This window comes from Columba livia, chromosome 1 (assembly GCF_036013475.1).
Source record: "Columba livia isolate bColLiv1 breed racing homer chromosome 1, bColLiv1.pat.W.v2, whole genome shotgun sequence".
In the NCBI taxonomy this organism is placed as follows: domain Eukaryota; kingdom Metazoa; phylum Chordata; class Aves; order Columbiformes; family Columbidae; genus Columba; species Columba livia.
This window is the reverse complement of record NC_088602.1, coordinates 1,608,662-1,623,678: the sequence shown is the minus strand read 5'-3', so window position 1 is coordinate 1,623,678 and position 15,017 is coordinate 1,608,662.

The window sequence follows — 15,017 nt, the reverse complement described above, 5'->3', positions numbered from 1 at the left end:
GGGTGGGTGGTAGGTGAGGTTGGGAAGGGCTGGGGACAGGGGACAGGGCAGGGACAAGGCAGCCTTGGGGACACAGGAGGAGCCACATGGGGCTCTGCGCTCCTGGAGAGGGGGTGTCCTGGTGACACGTACCCCAAGAGTGCTGGGGGAGCTGAGATGGGGTGTCCCTGCACTTTCAGTGTCCCCACACCCTCAGTGTCCCCTTGGCATGTCCCTGCACCCACAGTGTCCCCACATTCTCAGTGTCCCCTCGGCATGTCCCTGGGTGCACCCTGGTTGCATCTTCAGTGTCCCTGCACCCTCAATGTCCCCTTGGCATGTCCCTGGGTGCACCCTTGGTGTCCCCGCACCCTCAGCGTCCCCTTGGCATGTCCCTGGGTGCACCCTCAGTGTCCCCTTCGCATGTTGCTTGGTGCACCCTCAGTGTCCCCTGCACATGTCCCTGGATGCACACAGTGTCCCTGTACCCATGGTGTCCCCTTGACATGTCCCTGGGTGCACCCACAGTGTCCCTGTACCCACAGTGTCCCCTTGACTTGTCCCTGGGTGCACTCACAGTGTCCCCACACCCTCAGTGTCCCTTTGGCATGTCCATCAGTGTACCCACAGTGTCCCTGCACCCTCAGCATCCCCTCAGTGTGTCCCCAGGTGCACCCTGGTTGCACCGTCAGTGTCCCTGCACCCACAGTGTCCCCTTGGCATGTCCATTGGGTGCACCCTTGGTGTCCCTGCACCCTCAGTGTCCCTGCACCCTCAGTGTCCCCTTGTCACGTCCCTGGGTGCACCCTTTGTGTCCCCGCACCCTCAGTGTCCCCTTGTCATGTCCCTGGGTGCACCCTTGGTGTCCCCGCACCCTCAGTGTCCCCTTGGCATGTCCCTCGGTGCACCCACAGTGTCCCCTCGGTGTGTCCCCAGGTGCACCCTGCTTGTACCCTCAGTGTCCCTGTAACCTCAGTGTCCCCTTGGTATATCCCTTGGGTGCACACTGGTTGTACCCTCAGTGTCCCTGCACCCTCAGTGTCCCCGTACCCTCAGTGTCCTCTTGGCATGTCTCTGGTTGAACCCTCAGTGTCCCTGCACCCTCAGTGTCCCCGTACCCTCAGTGTCCCCTTGGCATGTCCCTGGTTGCACCCTTAGTGTCTCTGCACCCTCAGTGTCCCCTTGTCACATCCCTGGTTGCACCCACAGTGTCCCTGAACTCTCAGTGTCCCCTCGGTGTGTCCCCAGGTGCACCCAGGGTGCAGGACGCACCCATGAGCATCCCCCCCCACAGCCCCATCCACGTACCGTGAAAACCACGGGCTAACAAATCACACCAGGCAGTTGCCGGGGAAAAATCAGGCAGGGAAAAGCTCCAAATCAGTGCAATCCACCCCTTGGCCAGGAAACGAGCCGTGTTACCGGCCGCCTCCTTCACGCCCGGGTTGGTCCCCACGAACGGGACCCGCGAGGGACACATCGCAGGGCGGATGGCACAGAGTCCCTGCCAGGGCTCGTGCCGGGTGACAACGAGGCGACGTGGCCACACCAGCCCTGCGAATAATCATCTTGTCGGGGAACAAGCCTCAGGGGAGCGTGGGGTCAGTGGCATCAATGCAGATGGGTTTACCTGGTGTCCCCAGCTGGGTCACCCTCTGCAGTGGGGACACACTGTGCTGCCAACGGGTCCCTTGGGACAGGGGACATGGAAGACACATCAAACCCACAGCCTGGGGTTTGGGACGTTTGTGTGGTCTGGGAAATGTCCCTTCCACATGTCCCACCAGCAGCGTCCCCAGCCATGAAGCACTGAGCTTGGGGACACTCTTGACTCCCACGCATCGTCCCCCCAAAGCCACCAGGAGTGTCCCCAAGGGATGGCACAAAGCCACTTCCCAAGGGTCCCCTTCATGGTTCACCTGCCTGCGAGGGGGGAGGAGGGATCTCAGCAAACCCCAGGAGGTGACAATGTGTCCCCTGGGTGACAACCCCGCTGTGGGGTGTCTCGGGGTGGGGAAAAGCTGGGTTGAGGTTCCCAGGGGTGGTGGGGGGACTTGGTGACAACCTGGGACTGTGGAGCATCCACAGTTAACTGTGGGGTTAACTTGGCTGGTCCTTCCCAGAGGGTGACAGCAGTGACAACCCCGGGGAAGCCATTGAGGTGGCCTGGAGCTCCTGGCCATGTTGACCACAGGGCTGGGAATGGGGATGGGAAGGTGACATGGCCATGGTGACCACAGGGCTGGGAGCAGGGACAGGGAGGTGACACGGCCATGGTGACCACAGGGCTGGGAGCAGGGACAGGGAGGTGACACGGCCATGGTGACCACAGGGCTGGGGATGTAACACAACCATGGTGACCACAGGGCTGGAAGCAGGGACAGGGAGGTGACATTGTAGTGGTGACCACAGGGCTGGGAGCGGGGACAGGGAGGTGACACAGCCATGGTGACCACAGGGCTGAGAACAGGGACAGGGAGGTGACACGGCTGTGGTGACTACAAGGCTGGAAGCAGGGACAGGGAGGTGACACGGCCATGGTGACCACAGGGCTGGGGATGTGACAACCATGGTGACCACAGGGCTGGGAGAAGGGACAGGGAGGTGACACGGCCATGGTGACCACAGGGCTGGGAGAAGGGACAGGGAGGTGACATGGTCGTGGTGACCACAGGGCTGGGAGTGGGGACAGGGGGGTGACATGGCTGTGGTGACCACAGGGCTGAGAACAGGGACAAAGAGGTGACATGGTCATGGTGACCACAGGGCTGGAAGGAGGGACAGGGAGATGACATGGTCGTGGTGACCACAGGGCTGGGAGTGGGGACAGGGAGGTGACACGGCTGTGCTGACCACCGGGCTGGGAGCGGGGACAGGGAGGTGACACGGCCATGGTGACCACAGGGCTGGGGATGTGACACAACCATGGTGACCACAGGGCTGGGAGAAGGGACAGGGAGGTGACACGGCCATGGTGACCACAGGGCTGGGAGCAGGGACAGGGAGGTGACACGGCTGTGCTGACCACAGGGCTGGGAGCAGGGACAGGGAGGTGACACATGTCCTTTGGGCTGGATGTGTGTCCCCAGCTCCAGCCCTGCACCCAGGTGCACCGAGCTGGGGGTCACATCACCCAGCAAACGGTGACATGGGGACAGCATCCTCTGTCCCCACGTCTGGTGACAGCATCTCCCCAAGCAGGTGCCACCCTGGGGGTCTGGTTGTCACCCCACGCCGGCGCTGAGCTCGGTAGCAGCAGCTGATGTGGGTTTGTCACCCGTGGGCCGGTGGGGACAGGCGTGGTGGCACACGGGGCTGGGCCGCTGCCGGGCCAGCAGCCAGGGCTCGCAGGTAGCCATGGCAACCTCCCGGTGGGATGCTGCGCCGATAAATAGCCAATTTGAAGTGATTCTCCTCAAAAAGCTTTCTCTTGTTTTGATACGTCTGTGCCAGCCAGTCTCCCCGGTTTCTCAGCTTCTCCCTTTTTTTAATAGTCTTATTTTTGATTCTTTAACTATTATCTTTTCCTTTCTGTCGCAGTCAAGGTCCGGGCGCTGCCGGTGCTGCTGACTCGCCACCCGAATGGATAAACGCGTGTGCATCTGAGTGTGTGCACGTGTCTGGGTGCATGGGCACGTGTGTGGCTCATGCACACACGTGTCTGCATGTGTGTGTGCAGATCCCTGCACATTGTGTTGGTGCGAGCAGCCCTGCAGCAGCGCGTGCTTGTGCACGAGTGTGTGTGTGTGTGTGTGCAGATCCATGCACATTGTGTTGGTGTGAGCAGCCCTGCAGAAGCGTGTGCTCATGCACACGTGTGTGTGTGTGCAGATCCATGCACACTGTGTTGGTGCAAGCAGCCCTGCAGCAGCGTGTGCTTGTGCACGAGTGTGTGTGTGTGTGTGTGCAGATCCATGCACATTGTGTTGGTGCAAGCAGCCCTGCAGTAGTGTGTGCTCATGCACACGTGTGTGTGTGTGCAGATCCATGCACACTGTGTTGGTGCGAGCAGCCCTGCAGCAGCACGTGCTTGTGCACGTCAGTGTGTGTGCAGATCAGTGCACACCATGTCAGTCCAAGCAGTCAAGTGTGCTCCAGCACACACGTGTGCATGGGATTGTGTGCAGATCCATGCACGCTGTGTTGGTGCGAGCATCCCCACAGCAGCCTGTGCTTGTGCACACATGTGCATGAGATTATGTGCATGTGTGCAGATTGGTGAACTCTGTGTCAGTGCAAGCAGCTGCACCGCAGCATGTGCTTGTGCACACGTGTGCATGCGCTCCTGTGCATGTGCAGATCTGTGCACACTGTCAGTGCAAGCAGCCCTGCAACAACGTGTGCTTGTGCACTCCACATGTGTGTGTGCATTGTGCAGACCATGTCAATGAGAGCATCCCCGCAGCAGCGTGTGCTTGTGCACACGTGTGCATGGGATTGTGTGTGTGTGTGTGTGCAGATCCGTGCATGCTGCCTTGGTGTGAGCTTCCCTGCAGCAGCCTGTGCTTGTGCACACACACGTGCGTGTGATTGTGTATGTGTGTGCAGATCAGTGCACTCTGCATTGGTGCAAGCAGCCCTGCAGCAGTGTATGTGCGCGCGCTCCGTGTGTGTGCGTGTGCAAATCTGCACATGCTGTGTCAGTGTGAGCAGCCCTGCAACGGCATGTGATTGTGCACACGTGTGCATGGGATTGTGTGTGTGTGTGCAGATCCATGCACATTGTGTTGGTGCGAGCAGCCCTGCAGCAGCACATGCTCATGCACACGTGTGTGTGTGCAGATCCATGCACATTGTGTTGGTGCAAGCAGCCCTGCAGCAGCGTGTGCTCGTGCACACGTGTGTGTGTGTGTGTGTGCAGATCCATGCACATGGTATTGGTGCAAGCAGCCCTGCAGCAGCGTGTGCTCATGCACACGTGTGTGTGTGTGCAGATCCATGCGCATTGTGTTGGTGCGAGCAGCCCTGCAGCAGCGTGTGCTCATGCACACGTGTGTGTGTGTGCAGATCCATGCACATTGTGTTGGTGCGAGCAGCCCTGCAGCAGCGTGTGCTCATGCACACGTGTGTGTGTGTGCAGATCCATGCACATTGTGTTGGTGCAAGCAGCCCTGCAGCAGCGTGTGCTCATGCACACGTGTGTGTGTGTGTGCAGATCCATGCACACTGTGTTGGTGCGAGCAGCCCTGCAGCAGCACGTGCTTGTGCACGTCAGTGTGTGTGCAGATCAGTGCACACCATGTCAGTCCAAGCAGTCAAGTGTGCTCCAGCACACACGTGTGCATGGGATTGTGTGCAGATCCATGCACGCTGTGTTGGTGCGAGCATCCCCACAGCAGCCTGTGCTTGTGCACACATGTGCATGAGATTATGTGCATGTGTGCAGATTGGTGAACTCTGTGTCAGTGCAAGCAGCTGCACCGCAGCATGTGCTTGTGCACACGTGTGCGTGCGCTCCTGTGCATGTGCAGATCTGTGCACACTGTCAGTGCAAGCAGCCCTGCAACAACGTGTGCTTGTGCGTTCCACATGTGTGTGTGCATTGTGCAGACCATGTCAATGAGAGCATCCCCGCAGCAGCGTGTGCTTGTGCACACGTGTGCATGGGATTGTGTGTGTGTGTGTGTGCAGATCCGTGCATGCTGCCTTGGTGTGAGCTTCCCTGCAGCAGCCTGTGCTTGTGCACACACACGTGCGTGTGATTGTGTATGTGTGTGCAGATCAGTGCACTCTGCATTGGTGCAAGCAGCCCTGCAGCAGTGTATGTGCGCGCACTCTGTGTGTGTGCGTGTGCAAATCTGCGCATGCTGTGTCAGTGTGAGCAGCCCTGCAACGGCATGTGATTGTGCACACGTGTGCATGGGATATTGTGTGTTTGTGTGCAGATCCATGCACATTGTGTTGGTGCGAGCAGCCCTGCAGCAGCGTGTGCTCATGCACACGTGTGTGTGTGTGTGTGCAGATCCATGCACATTGTGTTGGTGTGAGCAGCCCTGCAGCAGCGTGTGCTCGTGCACACGTGTGTGTGTGTGTGTGTGCAGATCCATGCACATGGTATTGGTGTGAGCAGCCCTGCAGCAGCATGTGCTCATGCACACGTGTGTGTGTGCAGATCCATGCACATTGTGTTGGTGCAAGCAGCCCTGCAGCAGCGTGTGCTCATGCACATGTGTGTGTGTGTGCAGATCCACGCACATTGTGTTGGTGCGAGCAGCCCTGCAGCAGCGTGTGCTCGTGCACACGTGTGTGTGTGTGTGTGTGCAGATCCACGCACATTGTGTTGGTGCAAGCAGCCCTGCAGCAGCGTGTGCTTGTGCACGAGTGTGTGTGTGTTTGTGTGCAGATGCATGCACATTGTGTTGGTGCGAGCAGCCCTGCAGCAGCGTGTGCTCATGCACACGTGTGTGTGTGTGTGTGTGCAGATCCATGCACATTGTGTTGGTGCGAGCAGCCCTGCAGTAGTGTGTGCTCATGCACACGTGTGTGTGTGTGTGCAGATCCATGCACACTGTGTTGGTGCGAGCAGCCCTGCAGCAGCGTGTGCTTGTGCACGTCAGTGTGTGTGCAGATCAGTGCACACCACGTCAGTCCAAGCAGTCAAGTGTGCTCCAGCACACACGTGTGCATGGGATTGTGTGCAGATCCATGCACGCTGTGTTGGTGCGAGCATCCCCACAGCAGCATGTGCTTGTGCACACGTGTGCATGAGATTATGTGCATGTGTGCAGATTGGTGAACTCTGTGTCAGTGCAAGCAGCTGCACCGCAGCATGTGCTTGTGCACACGTGTGCGTGCGCTCCTGTGCATGTGCAGATCTGTGCACACTGTCAGTGCAAGCAGCCCTGCAACAGCGTGTGCTTGTGCGCTCCACATGTGTGTGTGCATTGTGCAGACCATGTCAATGAGAGCATCCCTGCAGCAGTGTGTGCTTGTGCACACGTGTGCATGGGATTGTGTGTGTGTGTGTGTGCAGATCCGTGCATGCTGCCTTGGTGTGAGCTTCCCTGCAGCAGCCTGTGCTTGTGCACACACACGTGCGTGTGATTGTGTATGTGTGTGCAGATCAGTGCACTCTGCATTGGTGCAAGCAGCCCTGCAGCAGTGTATGTGCGCGTGCTCTGTGTGTGTGCGTGTGCAAATCTGCGCATGCTGTGTCAGTGTGAGCAGCCCTGCAACGGCATGTGATTGTGCACACGTGTGCATGGGATATTGTGTGCTTGTGTGCAGATGCATGCACATTGTGTTGGTGCGAGCAGCCCTGCAGCAGCGTGTGCTCATGCACACGTGTGTGTGTGTGTGTGTGTGTGCAGACCCATGCACATTGTGTTGGTGCAAGCAGCCCTGCAGCAGCGTGTGCTCATGCACACGTGTGTGTGTGTGCAGATCCATGCACATTGTGTTGGTGCGAGCAGCCCTGCAGCAGCGTGTGCTTGTGCACGAGTGTGTGTGTGTGTGTGTGCAGATCCATGCACATTGTGTTGGTGCGAGCAGACCTGCAGCAGCACATGTTCATGCACACGTGTGTGTGTGTGCAAATCCATGCACACTGTGTTGGTGCAAGCAGCCCTGCAGCAGCGTGTGCTCATGCACACGTATGTGTGTGTGTGTGTGTGTGTGTGCAGATCCATGCACATTGTGTTGGTGCGAGCAGCCCTGCAGCAGCGTGTGCTCATGCACACGTGTGTGTGTGTGTGTGTGTGTGCAGATCCATGCACATTGTGTTGGTGCGAGCAGCCCTGCAGCAGCATGTGCTCATGCACACGTGTGTGTGTGTGCAAATCCATGCACATTGTGTTGGTGCGAGCAGCCCTGCAGCAGCGTGTGCTCATGCACACATATGTGTGTGTGTGTGTGTTTGTGTGCAGATCCATGCACATTGTGTTGGTGCAAGCAGCCCTGCAGCAGCATGTGCTCATGCACACGTGTGTGTGTGTGTGTGTGTGCAGATCCATGCGCATTGTGTTGGTGCGAGCAGCCCTGCAGCAGCGTGTGCTCATGCACACGTGTGTGTGTGTGTGCAGATCCATGCACATTGTGTTGGTGCAAGCAGCCCTGCAGTAGTGTGTGCTCATGCACACGTGTGTGTGTGTGCAGATCCATGCACATTGTGTTGGTGCGAGCAGCCCTGCAGCAGCGTGTGCTCATGCACACGTGTGTGTGTGTGTGCAGATCCATGCACATTGTGTTGGTGCGAGCAGCCCTGCAGCAGCGTGTGCTCATGCACACGTGTGTGTGTGTGCAAATTCATGCACACTGTGTTGGTGCAAGCAGCCCTGCAGCAGCACATGCTCATGCACACGTGTGTGTGTGCAGATCCATGCACACTGTGTTGGTGCGAGCAGCCCTGCAGCAGCGTGTGCTTGTGCACACACACGTGCGTGTGATTGTGTATGTGTGTGCAGATCAGTGCACTCTGCATTGGTGCAAGCAGCCCTGCAGCAGTGTATGTGCGTGCGCTCTGTGTGTGTGCGTGTGCAAATCTGTGCATGCTGTGTCAGTGTGAGCAGCCCTGCAACGGCATGTGATTGTGCACACGTGTGCATGGGATTGTGTGTGTGTGCGCAGATCAGTGCACGCTGTGTCGGTGCAAGTGTCCCTGAAGCAGCATGTGCTTGTGCACATGTGTGTGTGTGCACGCAGGTCAGTGCCAGCAGTGTGTACTCATGCACACACACGTGCACGGGATTGTGTGCATGCATGCACACCCGTGCACGCTGTGTCAGTGTGAGCATCCCTGCAGCAGCGTGTACTTGTGCACACATGCATCCATAGGATTGCACGTGTGTGTGCAGATCAGTGCACTCAGCCCTGCAGCAGCACGTGCTTGTGCACACACGTGTGTGCATATCCATGCACACCGTGCTGGTGCGAGCATTGGTGCAGCAGCACATGCTGGGGCATGCACGTGTGCACACGATTGTGTGTGTGTGTGCAGATCGGTGTGCACTGTGTTGGTACGAGCAGCCCTGCGGCAATGTGTGCTCGTTCACACACGTGTGCGTGGGATCGTGTGCGCATCCATGCACGCCATGTTGGTGCGAGCAGCCCCGTGTGCTCGTTCACACGTGTGTGCAGGATCGTGTGCACATCCATGCATGTTGTGTTGGTGCGAGGAGCCCCATGTTCTTGTGCACACACGTGTGCACGGGATCGTGTGCACATCCATGCATGTCATGTTGGTGCGAGCAGCCCCGTGTTCTTGTGCACACACGTGTGCACGGGATCATCTGCACATCCATGCACATCGTGTTGGTGCAAGCAGCCCTGTGTGCTCGTTCACACGTGTGCGTGGGATCCTGTGCACATCCATGCACATCATGTTGGTGCGAGCAGCCCCGTGTTCTTGTGCACACACGCGTGCGTGGGATCATCTGCACATCCATGCACATCATGTTGGTGCAAGCAGCCCTGTGTGCTCGTGCACACACGTGTGCATGGGATCGTGTGCACATCCATGCACGTCGTGTTGGTGCGAGCAGCCCCGTGTGCTCGTTCACACGTGTGTGCAGGATCGTGTGCACATCCATGCACGTCATGTTGGTGCGAGCAGCCCTGTGTGCTCGTGCACACACGTGTGCGTGGGATCGTGTGCACATCCATGCACGTCGTGTTGGTGCGAGCAGCCCCGCCTGCTCATGCACACACGTGTACGTGGGATTGTGTGCACATCCATGCACGTTGTGTTGGTGCAAGCAGCCCCGTGTTCTTGTGCACACACGTGTGCATGGGATCATGTGCACATCCAAGCACGTCGTGTTGGTGCGAGCAGCCCCGCGTGCTCGTGCACACACGTGTCGGTGTGTTAACCCGGGCACAGCCCCACGTCCCCCCGCTCTGTCCCTCTGGGGACTGTCCCAGGGGGTGGCACAAGGGGACACTGCAGTGCGGGTGACCCACACCCTGGTGCCTGCAGACCAGCTTGGGCTCAGCACTCTGCAATCCCCTATTTTCTATCTATTAATGTTCTATTTCTGCCTGTCCCACGTGTCCCCTGCGTCCCTGAGGGTCCCATCCTGCTTCCCTCAGCTTGTCCCCAACCCCGGTGACACAGTGTGACACCGCGGGGTGGGCGGCAATGCCACCGGAGAGACGGAACCCTTGGTTATTAGGGAATCAAAGCGAATTGACTGCGGCTCCATGGAGGACAAACCCAGTTCCTCCTCACCCTCCCATCCCCAAAAAGCCCCCGACACCCATCACTGTCACCAAGTCCCCCAGGAGAGGTGACCCCCCCATCCCGTGGGACCCCCCCAGGCACAACCCGCCTCTGCACCCCCTTCCCTCACCCCAACATTTATTGAGGTTATTTAAATCCTCTTTATTTTCCCCGCTGAGCCGTGGGCGGCTGCTGGGGCGGGAGGAGGGGAGCGCGGGGGGGAGAGAAAAGGCTTCAAAAAATGAGCCCCCCCCTCCCTGCCCCATCAATTTATACCATTAAACCCCCCCCCCAAGTCTTGTCCCCCTTCCCCACCACCGAAACCCAATTCCCAGCCCTCTGGCTGAGCTGGAAAGGAGTCAAGATGTGAGTCCCAGTTTGAGCCCATTTTACGGATGGGTAAACTGAGGCCAGGGGGAGGGTTTGAACCTCCAACCCGAGGGGGGGGACACAGCCCCCCCAGCTCCAAAAATACAAAATCAGGGATGGAGAAAAGAGAGGAGGGAGAGAAAAGGAGGGAAAAAAGGCTGAAAAGCAGCCGGTGACAGTTTAATGGGGCGGCTGATGAAATAATGAGGGTTTAAAGCCGGTAAAGTCTGGGGAATGTGGGAGCTGATAATTTGCTGAGTTTATTATTGGGTGGGGGGGTGCACATGGGGGACAACCCAGGGGACAGATGTGACATTGCATGGGGCATCACCCAGGTCCCCTGTAGGGCACCCGCGGTGCGGGGGGATAATATGGGGTGACCTCCCCCCCACTAAAAAAAGGTAGCAGCTCCAGTCTGGGGGCACAAAGCGCCTTCCTTGTTCCTCGGGGACATTTGGGGACATGGGACACTGAGCCCAACCTGGCTGCACCCAGAGTGGGCAGCACCCGGTGGTTCATAGCACTCCGTGCCTCAGTTTCCCCCCTGCAAAGGGCTGAGCTCCCGTACCCCTGAAGAGCCACCGGGTTCAGGCTGGAGGGGCTCGAAATCCCCCAGCGCTGCGGGGAACGGATCGAGGTGTTTGCGAATGACTCTGCCATCAATCACGCGGTGTCACGCGCGCTCGCCCCCGCAGCTCTATGTATAGCGGGAGGTGCGGGGCGGCCCCATCCAGCCCGTTCCACAGACAGGGGTGCTCAGCCAGGCTGCCGGGGCTGAGAGCGGAGCGGCTCGGTGGAGCTGTGGGGTGCCCTGCGCCCCTTCGTGCGGTCCCTGAGCTCGGGGATGCGAGGGCAGGGGGATTCCCAGTGTCACCGCTGCACCCTCGGATGGGACATCAGCTCCGGGTCCTTTCGCCAAATAATCACAGTATCACAGTATGTTTGGGATTGGAAGGGACCTCAAAAGATCTTCTAGTCCAATCCCCCCATGGAGCAGGAACACCCAGATGAGGTTACACAGGAAGGTGTCCAGGCGGGTTGGAATGTCTGCACAGAAGGAGACTCCACAACCTCCCTGGGCAGCCTGGGCCAGGCTCTGCCACCCTCACCAGGAACAAGTTGCTTCTCGGATTTAAGTGGAACCTCTTGTGTTCCTGCTTGATCCCATTACCCCTTGTCCTATCATTGTTTGCCACCGAAAAGAGCCTGGCTCCGTCCTCGTGGCACTCACCCTTTAGATATTTATAAGCATTAATAAGGTCACCCCTCAGTCTCCTCTTCTCCAAACTAAAGAGCCCCAGCTCCCTCAGCCTTTCCTCACACGGGAGATGCTCCACTCCCTTCAGCATCTTGGTGGCTGCGCTGGACTCTCTCCAGCAGTTCCCTGTCCTGCTGGAACTGAGGGGCCACAGCTGGACACAATATTCCAGGTGTGGTCTCCCCAGGGCAGAGCAGAGGGGCAGGAGAACCTCTCTGACCTACTGACCACCCCCTTGTAATCCACCTCAGGTACCATTGGCTTCCTGGCCACAAGGGCCCAGTGCTGGCTCATGGTCACCCTGCTGTCCCCAGGACCCCCAGGTCCCTTTCCCCTACACTGCTCTCCAACAGCTCGTTCCCCAACTTACACTGGAACCTGGGGTTGTTCCTGCCCAGATTCAAAACTCTACACTTGCCCTTGTTAAATTTCATCAGGTTATTCCCCGCCCAACTCTCCAGCCTGTCCAGGTCTCTGGATGGCAGCACAGCCTCTGGCGTGTCAGCCACTCCTCCCAGCTTGGTGTCACCAGCAAACTTGCTGACAGTCACTCTATTCCCTCGTCTAAATCTTTAATGAATATATTGAATAATATTGGCCCCAGTACTGACCCCTGAGGCACTGCACTAGATACTGGCCTCCAACTAGACTCCGCACCATTGACTACCACTCTCTGGCTTCTCTCCTTAAGCCAGTTTGCAACCCACCTCACTACTCTATTGTCCAGACCACACCTCCTCAACTCAGCTGTGTAATCAAGGGGATGCGGAGCTCAGCCCTTTGTGGAGGGGGAAACTGAGGCACGGAGCAGCGCTCGGGCATGCAGGGTGCATAAACCACTGGGTGCTGCCTGCTCTGGGTGCTGCTCAGTGTTCGATGTCCCCAAATGTCCCCAAGGAACAAGGAGGGTGTGCAAACGGGTGCACGAGGACGTGCGGACAGCGGGCGTGTTGCAAATGAGCACGTGCAACACGGAGCAGCCGCTGCAGACCTGGGGGCGTGAGCAAAAATGCAGATGCGGAGCACAGGTTGCATGCGTTGAGCACACGTTGCAGGTGCTGAGCACATGTTGCAGGTGCTGAGCACATGCTGCATGCACTGAGCATGCACTGCAGACATCAGGAGTGTGTTGCAGACGCTGAGAACGTTGCAGACAGCGAGCATGCATTGCACACACTGTGCACGTGTTGCATGCACTGAGCATGCACTGCAAACAGTAAGCATGTGCTGCAGACACTAAGCACATATTGCATGCACTGAACATGTCTTGCATGCACTGACCACATGTTGGAGACACAGCGTGTGCTGCAGACATGGAGCACATGTTGCATGCACTGCAAACACTGAGCATGCATTGCATGCACTGAGCACTCATTGCAGATGCTGAGCATGTGTTGCACCCACCGAGTATGCATTGTATGCACTGAGCATGTGTTGCAGACAGTAAGCACACATTGCAAGCACTGAGCACAGGTTGCATGCACTGAGCATGCACTGAAGACACTGAGCACACACTGCAGGCACTGAGGATGCATTGCATGCACTGAGCACATGTTGCAGATGGCAAGCACAGGTTGCAAGCACCAAGCATGCATTGCAGGCATTGAGCATGCATTGGAGGCACTGAGCACACACTGCAGGCACTGAGGATGCATTGCATGCACTGAGCACATGTTGCAGATGGCAAGCACAGGTTGCAAGCACCATGCATGCATTGCAGGCACTGAGCACGTTGCACACTGAGTGTATGTTGCATGCACTGAGAACACATTGCATGCACTGAGCATGTGTTGCAGACACTGAGCACACGTGACATGCACCGAGTGTGTGTTGCAGACACTGAGCACACGTTACATGCACCGAGCGAGTGTTGCAGACACTGAGCACACGTTACATACACCGAGCATGTGTTGCAGACACTGAGCACACGTTACATGCACCGAGCGTGTGTTGCAGACACTGAGCACACATTACATGCACCGAGCGTGTGTTGCAGACACTGAGCACACGTTGCACACACCAAGACCACGTTCCCGACCTCAAGTCCACATGTGGACACCAAACGCGGGTGCAAGCAGCGGGTGCTGTGCACCGACAGGCACCGCAGACACCGAGCGGGCTCCACACTCACCCCACGTGTCTGTCGGCGCCTGGCACTGTCATCGCTGTCACGCTGCGGCCGGAACAGCCCTGCCCAGCAGCTCGGCTGCTTTGGAGGCCAAGCAGAGAGTATTTGGCCCCTGGAACAGGGCAGGGTGAGCGGGGGTGTCCTGGGGTGGAAGGATGGGGAGGAGAAGGACAGATGGACAAGGGTGTAGCTGGAGGGACAGGTGGCTGCTGAGCGGAGGTGGGATGATGGAGGGACAGAGGGAGGGAGGGATGGGTGGATGAGCAGATGGATCAGGGGATGGATGAGTGGGAGAATGGATGGGGGAGGGCTGGAGCACAAGTGTGATGGAGCAGCTGAGGGACCTGGGGGTTCAGCTGGAGAACAGGAGCTGAGGGGAGACCTTCTGATCTCTGAACTGCCTGAAAGGAGCTTGGAGCCAGGGGGGTCGGGCTCTGCTCCCCAGGAACAAGCGCCAGGAGCAGAGGAAACGGCCTCAAGTTGCGCCAGGGGAGGTTGAGGTTGGATGTGGGAACAATTTCTTCCCCAAAGGGCTGTGGGGCATTGGAACAGGCTGCCCAGGGCAGTGCTGGAGTCACCAGCCCTGGAGGGCTGGACAGACGGACATGAGGTTCTCAGGACATGGGGCAGGGACAGGGGTGGGAATGGTTGGACTCGATGGTCTTGAGGGGCTTTTCCAACCCAAATGATTCAATGGATGGATGGACTGGGGGATGGACAGAGGGAGGGATGGATGAAAGGAAGGATGGAGAGAGGGATTGTGAGTTCAATGTGAGTTTTGCTGTGGATTTAGGGTGGGTTCGGCCCTGGCTTTAGGGTGGCTTGGCTGTGGGTTTAGAGTGGACCTGGTTGTGAGTTTAATGTAGGTTTGGCTGTGGGTTTAGAGTGGACTTGGTTGCGAGTTTACTGTGGGCTTGGCCGTGGGTTTAGGGTGGACTTGGTTGTGAGTTTAATGTGGGCTTGGCCATGGGTTTAGGGTGGGTTTGATCCTGGGTTTTAGATGGGCGTTGCTGTGGGTTTGGTTGTGGGTTTAGGCTGTGCTTGGTCATGGGTTTAGAATGGACTTGGACGTAGGTTTAGGGTGGAGTTTGACCGTGGGTTTAGCGTAGGCTTGGCTGTGGGTTTAG